The following is a 19,704-nucleotide window of genomic DNA, read 5'->3' on the forward strand; positions in this document are numbered from 1 at the left end:
AATACCTAATAAAAAATGGAAAAAAATATTTAAAAAAAATGACTCAAGACCTACAAAAAAAAAAAAAAAAACAGAAAAGAAAAGAAAAGAAAATGCTGTCTTTCTTCCACTGGATGGTTTTAGCTCCCTTGTCGAAGATCAAGTGACCATAGGTGTGTGGGTTCATTTCTGGGTCTTCAATTCTATTCCATTGGTCTACTTGTCTGTCTCTATACCAGTACCATGCAGTTTTTATCACAATTGCCCTGTAGTAAAGCTTTAGGTCAGGCATGGTGATTCCACCAGAAGTTCTCTTATCCTTGAGAAGACTTTTTGCTATCCTAGGTTTTTTTGTTATTCCAGATGAATTTGCAAATTGCTCCTTCTACTTCGTTGAAGAATTGAGTTGGAATTTTGATGGGGATTGCATTGAATCTGTAGATTGCTTTTGGCAAGATAGCCATTTTTACAATGTTGATCCTGCCAATCCATGAGCATGGGAGATCTTTACATCTTCTGAGATCTTCTTTAATTTCTTTCTTCAGAGACTTGAAGTTTTTACCATACAGATCTTTCACTTCCTTAGTTAGAGTCACGCCGAGATATTTTATATTATTTGTGACTATTGAAAAGGGTGTTGTTTCCCTAATTTCTTTCTCAGCCTGTTTATTCTTTGTGTAGAGAAAGGCCATTGACTTGTTTGAGTTAATTTTATATCCAGCTACTTCACCTAAGCTGTTTATCAGGTTTAGGAGTTCTCTGGTGGAATTTTTGGGGTCACTTATATATACTATCATATCATCTGCAAAAAGTGATATTTTGACTTCCTCTTTTCCAATTTGTATCCCCTTGATCTCCTTTTGTTGTCCAATTGCTCTGGCTAATACTTCAAGTACTATGTTGAAAAGGTAGGGAGAGAGTGGGCAGCCTTGTCTAGTCCCTGATTTTAGTGGGATTGCTTCCAGCTTCTCTCCATTTACTTTGATGTTGGCTACTGGTTTGCTGTAGATTGTTTTATCATGTTTAGGTATGGGCCTTGAATTCCTGATCTTTCTAGAACTTTTATCATGAATGGGTGTTGGATCTTGTCAAATGCTTTTTCTGCATCTAAAGAGATGATCATGTGGTTTTTGTCTTTTAGTTTGTTTATATAATGGATTACATTGATGGATTTTCGTATATTAAACCATCCCTGCATCCCTGAAATAAAACCTACTTGGTCAGGATGGATGATTGCTTTAATGTGTTCTTGGATTCGGTTAGCGAGAATTTTATTAAGGATTTTTGCATCGATATTCATAAGAGAAATTGGTCTGAAGTTCTCTATCTTTGTTGGATCTTTCTGTGGTTTAGGTATCAGAGTAATAGTGGCTTCATAAAATGAGTTGGGTAGAGTACCTTTTACTTCTATTTTGTGAAAAAGTTTGTGCAGAACTGGAATTAGATCTTCTTTGAAGGTCTTATAGAACTCTGCACTAAACCCGTCTGGTCCTGGGCGTTTTTTGGCTGGGAGAATATTTATAACTGCTTCTATTTCTTTAGGGGATATGGGACTGTTTAGATGGTCAACTTGATCCTGATTCAACTTTGGTACCTGGTATCTGTCAAGAAATTTGTCCATTTCGTCCAGGTTTTCCAGTTTTGTTGAGTATAGCCTTTTGTAGAAGGATCTGATGGTGTTTTGGATTTCTTCAGGATCTGTTGTTATGTCTCCCTTTTCAGTTCTGATTTTGTTAATTAGGATTTTGTCCCTGTGCCCTCTAGTGAGTCTAGCTAATGGTTTATCTATCTTGTTGATTTTCTCAAAGAACCAACTCCTCGTTTGGTTAATTCTTTGAATAGTTCTTCTTGTTTCCACTTGGTTGATTTCACCCCTGAGTTTGATTATTTCCTGCCATCTACTCCTCTTGGGTGAATTTGCTTCCTTTTTTTCTAGAGCTTTTAGATGTGTTGTCAAGCTGCTAGTATGTGCTCTCTTCCGTTTCTTCTTGGAGGCACTCAGAGCTATGAGTTTCCCTCTTAGAAATGCTTTCATTGTGTAACAAAGGTTTGGGTACGTTGTGACTTCATTTTCATTAAACTCTAAAAAGTCTTTAATTTCTTTATTTATTCCTTCCTTGACCAATGTATCATTGAGAAGAGTGTTGTTCAGTTTCCACGTGAGTGTTGGCTTTCTATTATTTTTTTTGTTATTGAAGATCAGCCTTAGTGCATGGTGGTCTGATAGGATACATGGGACAATTTCAATATTTTTGAATCTGTTGAGGCCTGTTTTGTGACCTATTATGTGATCAATTTTGGAGAAGGTACCATGAGGTGCTGAGAAGAAGGTATATCTTTTTGTTTTAGGATAAAATGTTCTGTAGATATCTGTCAGATCCATTTGTTTCATCACTTCAGTTAGTTTCAGTGTGTCCCTGTTTAGTTTCTGTTTCCATGATCTGTCCATTGGTTAAAGTGGTGTGTTGAAGTCTCCCACTATTATTGTGTGAGGTGCAATGTGTGCTTTGAGCTTTACTAAAGTTTCTTTAATGAATGTGGCTGCCCTTGTATTTGGAGCATAGATATTCAGAATTGAGAGTTCCTCTTGGAGGATTTTACCTTTGATGAGAACGAAGTGCCCCTCCTTGTCTTTTTTGATGACTTCGGGTTCGAAATCAATCTTATCAGATATTAGGATGGCTACTCCAGCTTGTTTCTTCATACCATTTGCTTGGAAAATTGTTTTCCAGCCTTTCATTTTGAGGTAGTGTCTATCTTTTTCTCTGAGATGTGTTTCCTGTAAGCAGCAAAATGTTGGGTCTTGTTTGTGTAGCCAGTTTGTTAGTCTATGTCTTTTTATTGGGGAGTTGAGACCATTGATGTTAAGAGATATTAAGGAAAAGTAATTGTTGCTTCCTGTTATTTTTGTTGTTAAAGTTGGCATTATGTTCTTGTGGCTGTCTTCTTTTAGGTTTGTTGAGGGATTACCTTCCTGTTTTTTCTAGGGCATTGTTCCCGTTCTTGTATTGGTTTTTTTCTGTTATTATCCTTTGAAGGGCTGGATTCGTGGAGAGATAATGTGTGAATTTGGTTTTGTTGTGGAATACTTTGGTTTCTCCATCTATGGTAATTGAGAGTTTGGCTGGGTATAGTAGCCTGGGCTGGCATTTGTGTTCTCTTAGTGTCTATATAACATCTGTCCAGGCTCTTCTGGCTTTCATAGTCTCTGGTGAAAAATCTGGTGTAATTCTGATAGGCTTGCCTTTATATGTTACTTGACCTTTTTCCCTTACTGCTTTTAGTATTCTATCTTTATTTAGTGCATTTGTTGTTCTGATTATTATGTGTCGGGAGGAATTTCTTTTCTGGTCCAGTCTATTTGGAATTCTGTAGGCTTCTTGTATGTTCATAGGTATCTCTGTCTTTAGATTTGGGAAGTTTTCTTCAATAATTTTGTTGAAGATGTTTGCTGATCCTTTGAGTTGAAAATCTTCATTCTCATCCACTCCTATTATCCGTAGGTTTGGTCTCTCATTGTGTCCTGGATTTCCTGGATATTTTGAGTTAGGATCTTTTTGCATTTTCCATTTTCTTTGATTGTTGTGATGATGTTCTCTATGGAATCTTCTGCACCTGAGATTCTCTCTTCCATCTCTTGTATTCTGTTGCTGATGCTCAAATCTATGGTTCCAGATTTCTTTCCTAGGATTTCTATCTCCAGTGTTGCCTCACTTTGAGTTTTCTTTATTGTGTCTACTTCCCTTTTTAGGTCTAGTATGGTTTTGTTCATTTCCATCACCTGTTTGTATGTTTTTTCCTCTTTTTCTGTAAGGACTTCTACCTGTTTGATTGTGTTTTCCTGTTTTTCTCTATGGACTTGTAACTCTTTAGCAGTGTTCTCCTGTATTTCTTTAAGTGATTTATTAAAATCCTTCTTGATGTCCTCTACCATCATCATGAGATATGCTTTTAAATCTAAGTCTAGGTTTTCAGGTGTGTTGGGGTGTCCTGGACTGGATGAAGTGGGAGTGCTGGTTTCTGATGATGGTGAGTGGTCTTGGTTCCTGTTAGTAAGATTCCTACGTTTACCTTTCGCCATCTGGTAATCTCTGGAGTTAGTAGTTATAGTTGACTCTGTTTAGAGATTGTTCTTCTGGTGATTCTGCTACCGTCTATCAGCAGACCTGGGAGACAGATTCTCTCCTCTGAGTTTCAGTGCTCAAAGTACTCTCTGCTGGCAAGCTCTCTTACAGGGAAGGTGCGCAGATATCTTGTTTTTGGACCTTCTCCTGGCCGAAGAAGAAGGCCCAAAACAAGGCCTTTCTCAGAAGCTGTGTTGCTTTGGCAGTTCCCAGAAGCTGTCAGCTTCTGTGGTGCAGACTCTCACCTGTGCAGACTAAATTCCTAAGTTCCAGGGAGTCCCGGAATCAAGATGGCGACCGCTGCTTCTGAGGCTGAGGCCGCCTCCCAAGCCAGGCAGACACCTGTCCTCTGGTCCAGACGGTGGCCGGCTGTCTTCGGCCCGCCAAGGGTGTTGCCTCAGCAGCTCTGTGCTTCTGCCTGTCCCAGAAGCTGTCCGGTTCTCTGGCGCACCCTCTCACCTGTTCAGACTAATTTCCTAAGTTCTGCTGAGTCCTGGAACCAAGATGGCGACCGCTGCTGCTGAGGCTGAGGCCCGAATATCAGTATTTTTAAAGTAACTTTGGTATTAGAAAATCCCATGTAGCAATGGAAGAAATATAAATTGCTATAATTTTTGAAGACCAATTTATTGATGTGTAATACAAAGTTTACTTACCCTAAAACCTATTTACATTAGGACAATAAGATGTCCACTCTTGCCTTATAACTTAGAACAATTTCTGGTCTTGTGACAAAGATATATAAAATAATATTAATAGCAGTTTTCTTAACAGAGAAATATCATAAATTGTGTGGTTGCCAGTGTTTGTTGTGTATAGTAATATAGAAATAAAGTAAGTTGTATTGTTTTCCAGTATATGGTATGTACCCAGGACCTTCTGAATGCGAAGTAGTTCCACCATTAAACTATAACCACAGTACTCACTATGAGCAATATTTTTATGTTGAATTATTCTATGAAGAGCATGCATTCCTGATAGTGTGTCAAACATATCTATTCTTTTTCCTTCTCTATCTAATAAAAACCTAGCATACAATGCGACTTAAATGTATAAGTTAACTTGGGATTTGCGGGGTTGCCCACATGATGATTTAGTAGGATCACTGTGTCTGGCAATATTGTGGTAAACCAGCCCAAGTACACACTATTGTAAATTGTGTGGTTGCCAGTGTTTGTTGTGTATAGTAATATAGTATAGAAAGAGAGTAAGGTTTGAGTCCACAGGGAAGATACTCTGATCATGTGTTACTGATTAGTAAATGTAATCTCACAGAAATTAATTGCACTATACAAAGATAGCACCAGTAGATGGCACAGTCAGAATTTCAGTATGCTTTCTTTCACCATAAATCTATGTTATTCTCATTGCAAACTAATAACAACAAAATAACAGGTTAGTCACAGCAAAGCAAATCCCTAGAGAAACAAAAACAAGACTAAAAGTAAGGCAATGATGAGTTTTGAAATGCCAGTGTTTCCATCCAGCAGAGGCCAAATCAAAATGAGGAAACCACCAGGACACCTGTGCTATGTCCTCAAATATCCATGCAAAATCAAAGATAGAGTTGTGTGTTTTCTTCCTAGGAAGGCAACCATATTTATGTAATATTACTTTTCTTTTAGATAATTATATTCAAGTAACCAAAATTTTTAGAGGTTAAAGTTAAAAATAATTACAGTCTTAAAAAACATATAGCTAGTGATTTTTATGTTTGTTTAACTCTAGATGTGACCATGTTGTTAATTTGGCTGTAAACGTCATTTAAGAATTAGAAGCTTGAGTTGAAATTCAAAGATGTTTTTCTCAGACCAACTGTAAGAGTTTAATTATTTCTTCCTGAAGCATTAGATCAGAATTTTGTTCATATGATTGAAGACATCGCAGCTGGGGATACTGCATTTATAGACAGACACAAAATGTTGGTTTTATTAGGGTTCTTTAAGGAAGACCACTTGACATTTATACAAGGTTCTAATTTGTACGACACTTAAAAGATGATAAAACACATTATGTTGAGGTGACATCACGGCATAGAAGTGACAATGAGTGAAAAATAGAAACTATTTAAATTGGAACCTCAAAAACCATATCCTTCTCTCACCTAATTCTGTGGATTTTGACAAGTTTATTTAAATTAATTGACTACTCTTTCTCATGAATGAAACTGAAATGGCAAATCCCCATCTCATCTACAACAAATTTTAGCCAGTAGGGTTGAAGTAGTTATTGTCTTATCAGTGTTTTTGTTTGTTTGTTTCTTTGTTTCACTTAAATCTTTCATTATGCATTGAAGACAACATGGAAGGGTTACTTCATAAGATCCCTTCCATATTTCAAATGTATTAAAAGCCCATCAAATTGGTGAATATTGCTGACATTCTAGAGAGTATGTCAAGTCTTACATTAGACACTGGCAATGTGTAGGTCAGTAAAGCCTGCTTTCTTCAAGTCCAACATGGGAGAGACAGATAAGTAGATTGTATGAGAATCATTGGTGAGATGGGGTAGTCACTAAGAAGGAGAAGAGTAGAACAGAGGAACTTCACTCAAAAGGGTGACAACTGATCTGGGTATGAAAGAAGTTTAAGCAGCTAGGAAATTGAAAAGAAAAGCCACCTCAACAAAACAACATGTAGCAAGTAAGATGTGGCATCTTATAAAGAAGTCATAGGAAGTCTAGCAGGAAGGACAGAAAGAAAATAGACAAGAGCCCCTTGGTGCATCTTCTTCTCACACTTAGCAGTGAAATGATAGACTATTACAGAGTAAATTATAAAACCGTGTCCACTGAGAGAAGGCATACACACAGGGAGAAAACTTTCAACAGCTATACATCTGACAGAACAAACATTAATTTAAATTTTTAAATGTCAAAAATCAAACAACCCATAATGTAAATGGCAAACTAAATGATCCAACAATTTCAATAATAAAAATGTGTATGGCTCATAATTATATAAAGGTAGATTCAATGTCCTTTGTTATGAGAGAAATAAATACCAAAACTGTACTGAAGTTCCATCTCACTTCAGTCAGAATGACAATCACTAAGGAAACAAGCAACAGACTTTGGCAAGGACATGGAGAAAGAAAAAACTTTTTGTACTTCTGATAAATTGATGTAGCCATTATTAAAACTAGTATTAAACCTAGGTTACCCAGGAAAGTAAAAATAGAACCACCATAGGGGCCAGCTATGCCATTCCTGTGTTCATCCCTGCAGAAGTCTAAGTCAGTATGTCACAGTATGCTCACCCGTCCACTATTCACAACAGCTGATGCAACTAATCAAAACATTTATGAACAACCATGTAAACAAAATGCATTAAAATACCCAATGGAGTTCTGCATAAATCACATACATACATATGTGACATCAGCAAGGATTCTTTGCAATTTGATTAAAAAAAATACTGTGAAAACATAATAAACCCCATTGTTTTGAACACTAATTTGAAAATGGTAGGCTTTTGTTTTAGTAACGAATGTCCCTCTGCAGCCATCTTAATAAATAGGATGGTTCTTCAGAATGTCTACGAAGCCAGAACCCAAAGCCCATCTGTGACAGCTTCGATGCACATAATGAGGACCTCGGCCAAAGCATTAGCACTGAGATTAAAGTGAAGGGGTAAATTCACAGGGAATGTAGGAAAAGAATCAATAAAAACTAAATGGATTGAGGAAAAAATCAAGGGTGACATAAACCCAACAACAGAAAAGCCCATGTGAATGACAGAAACTATTCGATAGAATAAAATATGCCAAATGCATTGTCCACATAAAACATCACAGCTGTGTATCTAGTTATAATGACTATAGACTTTTTCATGATAGTACCTATGTTTTCCAGACTTGTAATTTACTTCTATGCATTAAATTCTACTATCCCTTGGACAGAATAGCTACTCCTTCCTTGATGTTTTTCTAATTAATTTCTGCATTTTTAAATACTATGGCACAAATCCCATGTTAGGTGACAGGATGGTGTCCTTAAGACAAAGGATGTACAGAAGTACTATGAGGTGCTGTCTTCTGGATATATCATGACTATCACACTAATGAACTATTCATAGCAACTGCAGTTACCCACACAAGCATAAGACCTGTACAAGATTAAGCCAGCCAAAATTCCACTAATAAGGAGGTATTACAGGCAGCTGGTACTTGTTAAGAAGAGATAATCATTGTTAATTTAATGGTGCACATATAGGCAACACAAATGGAACCTAGTGGTTTATCAAAAACATGGGCAGGAGACATGAATTTGAGAAGGGCACATTGGAAGAAAAATGGAGGAATTTGAAGAAGAAATTGTGGGTATATATGATCATATTTTAGTGTATACTTATATGAAAATCTCAAAGATAAAAATATAATTTAAAAATGCCTTTTGTACTGATATTTCTCTTATTTTCCAATATGCAAACTTTAATGAAGTTTGAATATTTTCTTTCCATGTACTCAGAGTTGTTCTCATTCTCATACAGTACCTCTTGCAGAGTGGGTGGGATTTCATTTCTCTGTGGCTTAGCATAAAAGAATTTCTACTTAAAATTTGATCTTTCAAATCTCCACTCCTGCACCAATACATCACAAAAAAAAGCACTCCCAAACTCTTCTCAACTTTAAACCCTTAGATTTTAAGAACTTAATAGGTATATAATATAACTTAACAATATCGACAGTATCATTTACTGATACCAGTTTCTGGCACAGAAGCTTTAGGCAATATTACATTAGCACTTTGCTTGCTTTTCAAACTCATTTCAAAGCATGACAACATGGCTGCCATATATCACAATAAATACATATTGACTAATTCTTTATACATGTCAATATTATAAAATGGTTGTTTACCTTCATTCAGATGCATTGGAATATCTCCAGATGCTACTGTGTCAATGTAGTTTTAATTCTGAGACATTTCTTGCTTACACATAATAGAATACAACTTGTCTTAGGCAGTCAGTATTCACAAAATCAAGGGTAGGTTTGGCAAAGACCACTACTTCTGGGGTGAGCAATAGGATGAAATTCAAATCCCTCTACACACTCCCACTGTGCATGGCTGCTGCTGCCACTGGGCCTGGTTCAGAACTATCTCGTGCTGCTACCACTGACTACACCCAAATTCTCCCACTATGCCCTCTTGTATTTCTTCTCTAGAGTTGGGTATGGGGTATGGGGGAGAGAATAGCAGAAAAAAATAAAATGGGCCAAGCATAGGTTGTAATCCAAATCCTGATGAATTTGTAACTTTTTTGTTTGTTGCAATGAAATAAGTGACAAAATCTACCGAAGGAAGGCAGGAAGGAAGGGAGAGATGGGAGGAGAGAGGGAGGGAGTTAAGGACGTAGGGAGGGAGGAAGGGGAAAGGAGTAAGGGTGGGCTGATTTTCACTCACTCTCATGGGAGGAAAGCATGGCAGGAAAAGCAGGAAGAACATCACACCACCCTCAGTCAGGAAATACAGAGTGAGGATTGCTTGTGCCCAGCTTGCTTTCTCCTTTTTAATGGGTCTGGAATCATCCTATGGAATAGGGCCATCTACATATAGGGTAGGTCTTCCCATCTTAATTAATGTATGGTACAAAAATCTGTCACAAACACATGCTGAGATTTGTTTCACTAGTGATTCTAAATTCCACCAAGATTGTTCATCATAGCAGGCTTTACAGGATTTGTTCTCTCAGGTATTCTCCAGGTGGAAGATGGGTGTCTGGGGGTGGGAAGGTGTGATGGTGAATTTTGTGTGAGCCACACAGTAGAGGCAACTTCATAAATGAGAACATAGGGTACAAATGATAGTTTTAGGATGTGGTGTTACCAGGATCCCTGTACAGGAAGAATTTTAAGTCGTTCACAATATATTAACAGAACTGTAAACAACCACTGTAGACTCTTGCTATTATTACATTGACATAAAGACCTTGTATGTTCACTGAAGCTACAAATATATTACAGATAACAAATAAAATTGTCAAGTTTCTGGATGCCTATATTAGTTAATATTTTATTTATTTGATAAAGCATATGGTCAAGGCAATTTATAAAAGGAAGGGTTTGTTTGATACAAAGGATTAGAGTTCATAATGATAGCAACTTCATTGAAGCAGGGCAAAGGCATAGTGGCTGGTGCAGCAGCTGAGAGCTTCTGTCTCTCAAACCATAAACAACAGAGTCAGCAAACTCAAAGTGGCACAAGTCTTTAATCTCTCAAAACCCACCTTCTATAGCATCTTTCCTCCACTAGGGCGATAAAATATAATCCTTCCCAAGACGAACTACCACAGCAAAACCACCACAGCACTCCATTGTAATATTTGGGCATTAGTATTTCTTGCAAAAAATCAGGAATTTATGAGAAAATGGTAAGGAACAATAACCAGCAGGATGATGATGACTGACTGTCTTTAAGGACCATTATGGCGTCAGTTTAACGTATTAGAAAGGTATGGTCCAGGGGACAGCTGTGGTGCAAATCCATACAGGTCAGCTGTGTGTAAAATAATGCATGTGTCCCATCTCTTCCCTTTCTCAGATAAAGCACATATATTCAAATCCCTCCACTTAAAATAAAATATGCATCTCCAAAATTAGTCAGATGTGGTTCTGTTTTCCATTCATCAATGTGATTTGTTTGGCCTCATATACCTAAGATGTCTTCAGACTTGCTATGAAGTTGAGGATGGCCTTGAACTCCTGATCCTCCTGCCAACATCTCCATATGTTGGGTGACAGCCACACAGCAGCAAGCCTGATTTTCACTGTACATCTTTTCATAGATGCGTGCATGGAGCAGCCTGCATTCACTTTAGAAACAGTCTGTGCCTGCTATCTATCCTACATGAGCAGACAGACCCATTCAGCCAGTGACAGTGGCATATGTCATACAGGCATGCCTGCGATTCATATCTGTCTCCTCAAATGAGTTTCCAAGTTCATTGAAGATATACAGATTCTGTAATACATACAATTAACATTAACTAATAATAGTGATCAATAGAGCGATCAGTTTTCCCTAAAGGCTATTATATTTTTCTCATTTAAATAAAAATTCATATTATATCATAAAAATTTTATATATGATTTAAGATGTACTCTTCATGTTTCCTGACTAAATATATTTTAAGATTCTATAAAATCTTCTAGTTTGAAACAGCATAAAAATATTATGCAATGATTTTATTTTATTAATTCCTAATAATTTATATTCCCAAATATTTTTGGGTCATTAAAATAGCTGAAGCTAGTCTTTTCCAGATGTTATCTCTTTATAAATTGTTGTTTTGTATTCATAGTCTGTTTGAAAAGGAAAAGTTGGTCTGTTTGAAAAGGAAAAGTTGGAGTCAAGTTATACCTGAAAGTTGGAAGTTCAGTCAGAAATTCACATATGTAACTAAAAAAAACTAATTGCAGAGAAAAGAAAGCTGGCTCATGCCTCTGTGCTCTCTAAACCAGGTAGGCAGCAAAGCAAGGGTGTCGATCAGGAGAGAAACTACCATTTCCATCCTAAACGGAGTTGTGGCTCTCTTCTAAACTTAACCCTCACAAGTGCGCTAAGCTCGGGCACCTGCACTGCTCAGAGGACCCTGTTCTCAGATCCATACTGCTGAACAAACAACAAGATGGAAAGCCACAATCAATGGGCCCTGGGGGATGACTCAACAACAACAACAAAAACTGGATAAGGCCCTATCTCTGACACACGGATGGAAAGGTTACTTTATAAAAGCTCATTTTTCACTTGAAGAGATTATTAGAAAAGTGATTTTGATGGGACCTTATATAACTAATATTTATTTTAATACTACTTTGGAAGATTCTATAGTGTCCTATAAATGTATCCCAGGGGATGTGGCCAGTGAAAAGAACAAAGTACACATGATTGATGGGTGTTTCTCACCTCAAGTTAGGCAGCACGCTGGTCTTAAATCTCTTAAATGCATTATTTCCTCTTAACTGAGAGATGGTTGTTCTATAAATAATGATTTAAAAGATTGGTTTTAGTTCATGCAAATGACTTCATTTTAGGATTAAAAGGGGCATAAAAAGTTAAGACTAAGGCAACATACCTGGCATCAGCAGAGGGAGACCCAAGTCCAGCAATTTCCTCCTAACCCATGTGTTTGCCAAGACATTTCAATTAGGTTCACAAAGGTCTAGGCATTTTTGTTTTATGTTCAAATAAAATATTCCCTGCACACAGCTACTAGAAAGATATTTGGACCAAGTTATAAATGATTCATATAAAATAGTGGTGAGTATAACTGATAACCATTTAATTATTAGTGAATTGCAAAATAAGCAACAATGACAGGCAAGTTTCTTTAGTAGCAATATAATGACAGATTGATAAAGAATGATATGTGTGTCATGGGGGACAATGCATCAGTGAATATGGTACAACATAAAAATAAGGAACGGATAGATAAACCCTTAGCCAGACTCACTAGAGGGCACAGGGAAAGCATCCTAATTAACAAAATCAGAAATGAAAAGGGAGACATAATAACAGATCCTGAAGAAATCCAAAAAACCATCAGATCCTTCTAAAAAAGGCTATACTCAACAAAAGTGAAGAACTTGGATGAAATGGACAAGTTTCTAGATAGATACCAGGTAGCAAAGTTAAATCAAGATCAGGTTAATGATCTAAACAGTCCTATATCGCCTAAAGAAATAGAAGCAGTCATTAATAGTCCCCCAAACAAACAAACAAACAAATAAACCCAGGACCAGATGGGTTTAGTGCAGAGTTCAAAGAAGATCTAATATTCTTCACAAACTATTCCAGAAAATAGAAACAAAAGGTACTCTACCCAACTCATTGTATCAAGCCACAATTACTCTGAACCTAAACCACAAAAAGAACCAACAAAGATAGAGAACTTCAGAACAATTTCCCTTATGAATATCGATGCAAAAATCCTCAATAAAGTTCTCGCTAACCGAATCCAAGAACACATCAAAACAATCATCCATCCTGACCAAGTAGGTTTCATCCCAGGGATGCAGGGATGTTTCAATATACAGAAATCCATCAACATAATCCAGTATATAAACAAACTCAAAGACAAAAACCACATGATCATCTCTTTAGATACGGGAGAAAGCGTTTGACAAAATCCAACACCCATTCATGATAAAAGTCTTGGAAAGATCAGGAATTCAAGGTCCATACCTAAACATGATAAAACAAATCTACAGCAAACCAGTCGCCAACATCAAAGTAAATGGTGAAAAGCTGGAAGCAATCCCACTAAAATCAGGGACTAGACAAGGCTGCCAACTTTCTCCTTACCTATTCAACATTGTACTTGAAGTCCTAGCCAGAGCAATTCAACAACAAAAGGAGATCAAGGGGATACAAATTGGAAAGGAAGAAGTCAAAATATCACTTTTTACAGATGATATAATAGTATATAAGTGACCCTAAAAATTCTACCAGAGAACTCCTAAGCCTGATAAACAGCTTCAGTGAAGTAGCTGGATATAAAATTAACTCAAACAAGTCAATGGCCTTTCTGTACATAAAGAATAAACAGGCTGAAAAAGAAATTAGGGAAACAACACCCTTCTCAATAGTCACAAATAATATAAAATACCTTGGTGTGACACTAACTAAGGAAGTGAATGAGCTGTATGATAAGAACTTCAAGTCTCTGAAGAAAGAAATTAAAGAAGATCTCAGAAGATGGAAAGATCTCCTGTGCTCATGGATTGGGAGGATCAATATAGTAAAAATAGCGATCTTGCCATAAGCAATCTACAGATACAATGCAATCCCCATCAAAATTCCAACTCAATTCTTCAATGAATTAGAAAGGGCAATCTGCAAATTCATCTCCTATAACAAAAAACCTAGGATAGCAAAAACTCTTCTCAAGGATGAAAGAACCTCTGGTGGAATCACTATGCCTGACCTAAAGCTGTACTACAGAGCAATTGTGATTAAAAAAACTCCATGGTACTGGTATAGTGACAAACAAGTAGACCAATGGAATAGAATTGAAAACCCAGAAATGAACCCACACACCTATGGTCACTTGATCTTTGACAAGGGAGCAAAAACAATCCAGTGGAAAAAAGACAGCATTTTCAACAAATGGTGCCAGCACAACTGGCAGCTACCATGTAGAAGAATGTGAATTGATCCATTCCTATCTCCTTGTACTAAGGTCAAATCTAAATAGATTAAGGAACTCCACATAAAACCAGAGACACTGAAACTTATAGAGGAGAAAGTAGGGAAAAGTCTTGAAGGTATGGGTACAGGGGAAAAATTCCTGAATAGAACAGCAATGGCTTGTGCTCTAAGATCGAGAATCAACAAATGGGACCTCATAAAATTGCAAAGTTTCTCCAAGGCAAAAGACACCGTCAATAAGACAAAAGGCCACTACAAGATTGGGAAAGGATCTTTACCTATCCTAAATCAGATAGGGGACTAATATCCAATATATATAAAGAACTCAAGAAGGTGGACTCCAGAAAATCAAATAACCCCATAAAAAAATGGGGCTCAGAGCTAAACAAAGAATTCTCACTTGAGGAATCCTGAATCGATGAGAAGCACCTGAAAAAATGTTCAACATCCTTAATCATCAGGGAAATGCAAATCAAAACAACCCTGAGATTCCACCTCACACCAGTCAGAATGGCTAAGATCAAAAATTCAGGTGACAGCAGATGCTGTCAAGGATGTGGAGAAACAGGAACATTCCTCCATTGTTGGTGGGATTGAAGCTTGTAAAACCACTCTGGAAATCGGTCTGGCGGTTCCTAAGAAAATTGGACATAGTATACTGGAGGATCCCACAATACCTCTCCTGGGCAAATATCCAGAAGATGCCCCAACTGGTAAGAAGGACACATGCTCCACTATGCTCATAGCAGCCTTATTTATAATAGCCAGAAGCTGGAAAGAACCCACATGCCCGTCACAGAGGAATGGATACAGAAAATGTGGTACATTTACACAATGGAGTACTACTCCGCTATTAAAAAGAATGAATTTATGAAATTTCTAGCCAAATGGATGGACCTGGAGGGCATCATTCTGAGTGAGGTAACCCAATCACAAAAGAACTCACACAATATGTACTCAGTGATAAGTGGATATTAGCCCAGAAACTTAGAATACCCAAGATATAAGATACAATTTGCTAAACTCATGAAACTAAAGAAGAACAAAGACCAAAGTGTGGACACTGCCCCTTCTTAGAAGTGGGAACAAAACACCCATGGAAGGAGTTACAGAGACACAGTTTGGAGCTGAGATGAAAGGATGGACCATCTAGAGACTGCCATATCTGGGGATCCATCCCATAATCAGCTTCCAAACACTGACACCATTGCAGATACTCACAAGATTTTGCTGAAAGGACCCTAATATAGCTGTCTCTTGTGAGACTATGCTGGGGCCTAGCAAACACAGAAGTGGATGCTCACAGTCAGCTATTGGATGGATCACAGGGCCCCCAATGGAGGAGCTAGAGAAAGTAACCAAGGAGCTAAAGGGATCTGCAACCCTATAGGTGGAACAACAATATGAACTAACCAGTACCCCCCAGAGCTAGTTCTCTAGCTGCATATGTATCAGAAGATGGCCTGGTCTGCCATCACTGGAAAGAGAGGCCCATTGGTCGTGCAAACTTTATCTGCCTCAGTACAGGGGAAAGCCAGGGCCAAGAAGTGGGAGTGGGTGGGTGGGGGAGTAGGTGGTGGAGTGGGTGGGGGACTTTTGGGATAGCATTGGAAATGTAAATGAAATAAATACCTAATTAAAAAAAAATAAAGAACAGGTTGTCAGAACCCACACAAGAGCAACGAGGTAGGTGGCAGTCACCTACCAGTTTGTAAACAGAGATGGGAATCCCCATCCCTAGGGCAAACTACCTTGACAATCTATCTAGCATTTGTGTAATCTGGGTCCAGTGAGAGAACTTGCCTCTGGGCCCAGCAACCATGCAAAAAAGTGTAGTCAATCAGTTTCCATTTTTCATCCTGCTTATAAGTCACATTTGTTTTTATTTAAAACAGCTGTGTTGAATTAGCTTCAGTGCAAACTATTGAATGGAAAGCCTTAAGCATGTGACCAGAACTTTGAATAAATCACTCTGCCTAAAAATTCTTATATAAGGCACTGCAGGGCACATCCACACATATCTGATCTACAAAGAGTTCAGAAACACTGTTCAAAGAGATCGTAGCTATTTTATGTTACAAACCAGCACTGCACTCTGTTCTGAATAAGGGTGAGTATTTAAAATAAGCCATGTGCTTTATCATATATCCTACATTAGCTTAAGAAATATGGTCTGCCTAATATGGAGAGGGGGGAAGGAAGAAGGGAGGGAGGGAGGGAGGGAGGGAGGGAGAAAGAAAATATTCATTTGGGGGATCTATTTTTACCCACTATAAAACTATTAAATTGAATACAGAATAGTCTAAAAATAACGGGTGATAAGCATAAAAGCCATGGGCTATAAAAGATTCTGGCTCTTTAGTATCTCTCAATTGCTTAAATTATTCACATATGCTTATCTTGAGATCATATATTGAAAATGCAAACTACTATTATAACTTGAATAGTTGACAAATCAACAAATTTTTGAAAATCTACTTCTTACTTTTTTTTCACAAAACAGTTGTAATTGTTGACATTCTGATATCACACTAGGCTTCTACATCAATAGCACGGTGGTGGGTGGTGACATTGTCAAAATGGAAACTCTCCTCAAGTGTAGGTAGACACTGAAGAAGACAAACAAGAAATTAATTTAGTTGAAGCTAAGAGGAAGAATAGCATAGTGGGAAGGGCAGTGATAAACTTGATGTATTTCTCAAAGACAGAGATAAAGGGGTACTACATGGTCTCTGCTTTCTATTATTGATCTGCTTCCTGGGTTGTTTAATGTGCCTGGTAATAAGGAATTATTTCCCCAGCTTCAGACTTAAAATGTGATAATAAAAATTAATAGAGTAAAGACTATTTTTCTCTTTCCTTTGTGCATTTTTACGATGCTACATTTGTCATGGGAATACTAAGAAGATACACACATTGAACAGAACTCTTACGGGCTATGATGATTAGTGGTTTGAATATCAGCGATAGTATGAATAATACTGAGGGCCATCATGGGACTCTTGTGGATTCTTAGCACCCTCAGCTCCCCAGATTTACTGCGTGGGCATAGTCTATGGAGCCAGAGGGAGCACACTTAGGCAAGTTACTCAACCTTAGTAAGCTTACTGTAAATGGGGATGATAATAACTCATATGATGATGATAACTCCTAGAGTTATTGGGAGACTTATAATAATTAATGTCACAGAGGAGTGTGTCTGATATAAAATAGTTACCATTGTTATTTCTCAAAGAAATTGAATGTAAAGAATGCACATAAACTCTGCTCCTCCCTGTTCCAGAGACAGCCGCATCTTCTCATGCAGTGCCAGTCTCATCCCTTACACATGATGGTGAAGATTAGAGTGAACAAACTTGGCTGTATTGGATGTCTGGTTACCAGGGCTGCCAACTCCTCTGGTAAAGTGAATATTGTTGCCATCAATGACCCTTTCATTGACCTCATCTACATAGTCAAATATTTCTGTAGGAGTCTTTCCATGGCAAGTTCAAGGGCACATGCAAGACTGAGAATGGGAAGCTTGCCATCAAAAGGAAACTCATCATCATATTTTAGGAGCAAGGTCCCACTAACACCAAATGAAGTGATGCTGACGCCAAGTATGCTGTGCAGTCTACTGGAATATTCACCACCATGAAGAAGACTGGGGCCCACTTAAAAGATGGGGCAAAAGAGCTATCACCTCTGCCCCTTCTGCCAATGCCCCATGTTTATAATGGATGTAAACCATGAGAAGAATGAAGGCTCACTCAAGATTGTCAGCAAAGATTTGTCCACCAAGATTATTCCCGTTAACCAAGGTCATCCATGAAAACTATACATTGCAGAAGGTCTTATGACCACAGTCCATGCCATTACTGCCACTCAAAATACTGTGGATGACCCCTCTAGAAAGCATCAGTGTGATGGTCATGGGGCTGCCCAGAATATCATCTCTGCATCCACTGGTGCTGCCAAGGTTATGTGCAAGATGATCCCAGAGCTGAACAGGAATCACACTCTCATGGCCTTCCATGTTCCAATGTGCCCTTCATAGATCTGACATGCCATCTTAAGGAAGCTGTGAAGTATTAAAACATTAAGAAGGTAGTGAAGCACATGTCTGAGGGTCCAGTAAAGGGCATCTGGCCTAAACTGAGGATGAGCTTGTCTCTTGCAACTTTAATAGCGACTCTTACTCTTCCACCTTTGATGCTGAGGCTATCATTGCTCTTGATGAGAACTTTCTAAAGCTCATTTTCTGGTATGACAATGACTACAGCTATAGCAACAGGATAGTGGACCTCATGGCCTATATGGCCTCCAAGGAGTAAGAAGCCCTGCACCACCCAGCCCAGCAAGGTCACAAGAGCAAGAAAGAAGCCCTCAGCTGCCAAGCAGTACCTGTACCAACTCAACCCGGGACTCTGAGCATCTCCGTAACAGTTTCCATCCCAGACCCCTAGAATAACACCAAGAGGCTTGGGAGCCCTATCCTCATGAATTCTATCAATACAGTTCACTATACCCACTCCCCCAAAAAATGGAGTTTCTAATTTTAGCAAATTGTCCAAATCACCCATAGCTACATTATAGCAAAGTTATTAAATTCTGTTCCCCAAAAGATATGTATTTAGTAGGCACTGTGGAGTAATTCCTATGTTGAAAAAAGTCCATGTTTGATCTTTATACCCAGCTAAGGCTGATGCCAATACCAGCAAAAAAAAAAATTGTCATCAAAAAACTCAAAAATTTTAAAATGAAAAGGACTTTGAACAGTGCCATTAAGTCTACCTTTCCTGCTCTATATCACACACAAACACAAACACACACACACACACACACATTCATATATATGCCCTATATTATACATATATGTATATATGTAAGTAAATGTATATTTTATGTATACAGTCTTATATATAATATATCATATATATCATATTATTTACACACAAATATATATATATATATATATATATATATATATATATATATATATATATATATTTAAAGCCACTGTAGCTCAAGATTGTGAATTCATATGAAAATCCAGGGAGGGTGTGTGCTTGTCATTCCAGCACTGAAAAAGCAAGGACAACAGAATATCTGGATCTTGCTGGCCAGCCAGCCTATACCAATTAGTGAATGACAGGTTCAGTGAGAGATCCTGTCTCAAAAATAGGTGCAGATAAATAATTAAATAATCTACCAAAATTGAACTTTGGCCTCTGCTTGCCCAAATACATGTGTACATGCTCCTGTACACATGTGCACAGCCACATAGAAACACACATTCACATACATGTACACACACATGCACACATACATATACACAATACATACCTATGTACTCACAAATGCACACACAAACATGCATCTATGGGGAGATACCGACTATAATTCTATAATTAATATATTGATACCAAATTACATGAAAGAAAAGAGTTGTATCTATATATTATT

The sequence above is a fragment of the Mus musculus genome, chromosome 9, assembly GCF_000001635.26.
Source record: "Mus musculus strain C57BL/6J chromosome 9, GRCm38.p6 C57BL/6J".
In the NCBI taxonomy this organism is placed as follows: domain Eukaryota; kingdom Metazoa; phylum Chordata; class Mammalia; order Rodentia; family Muridae; genus Mus; species Mus musculus.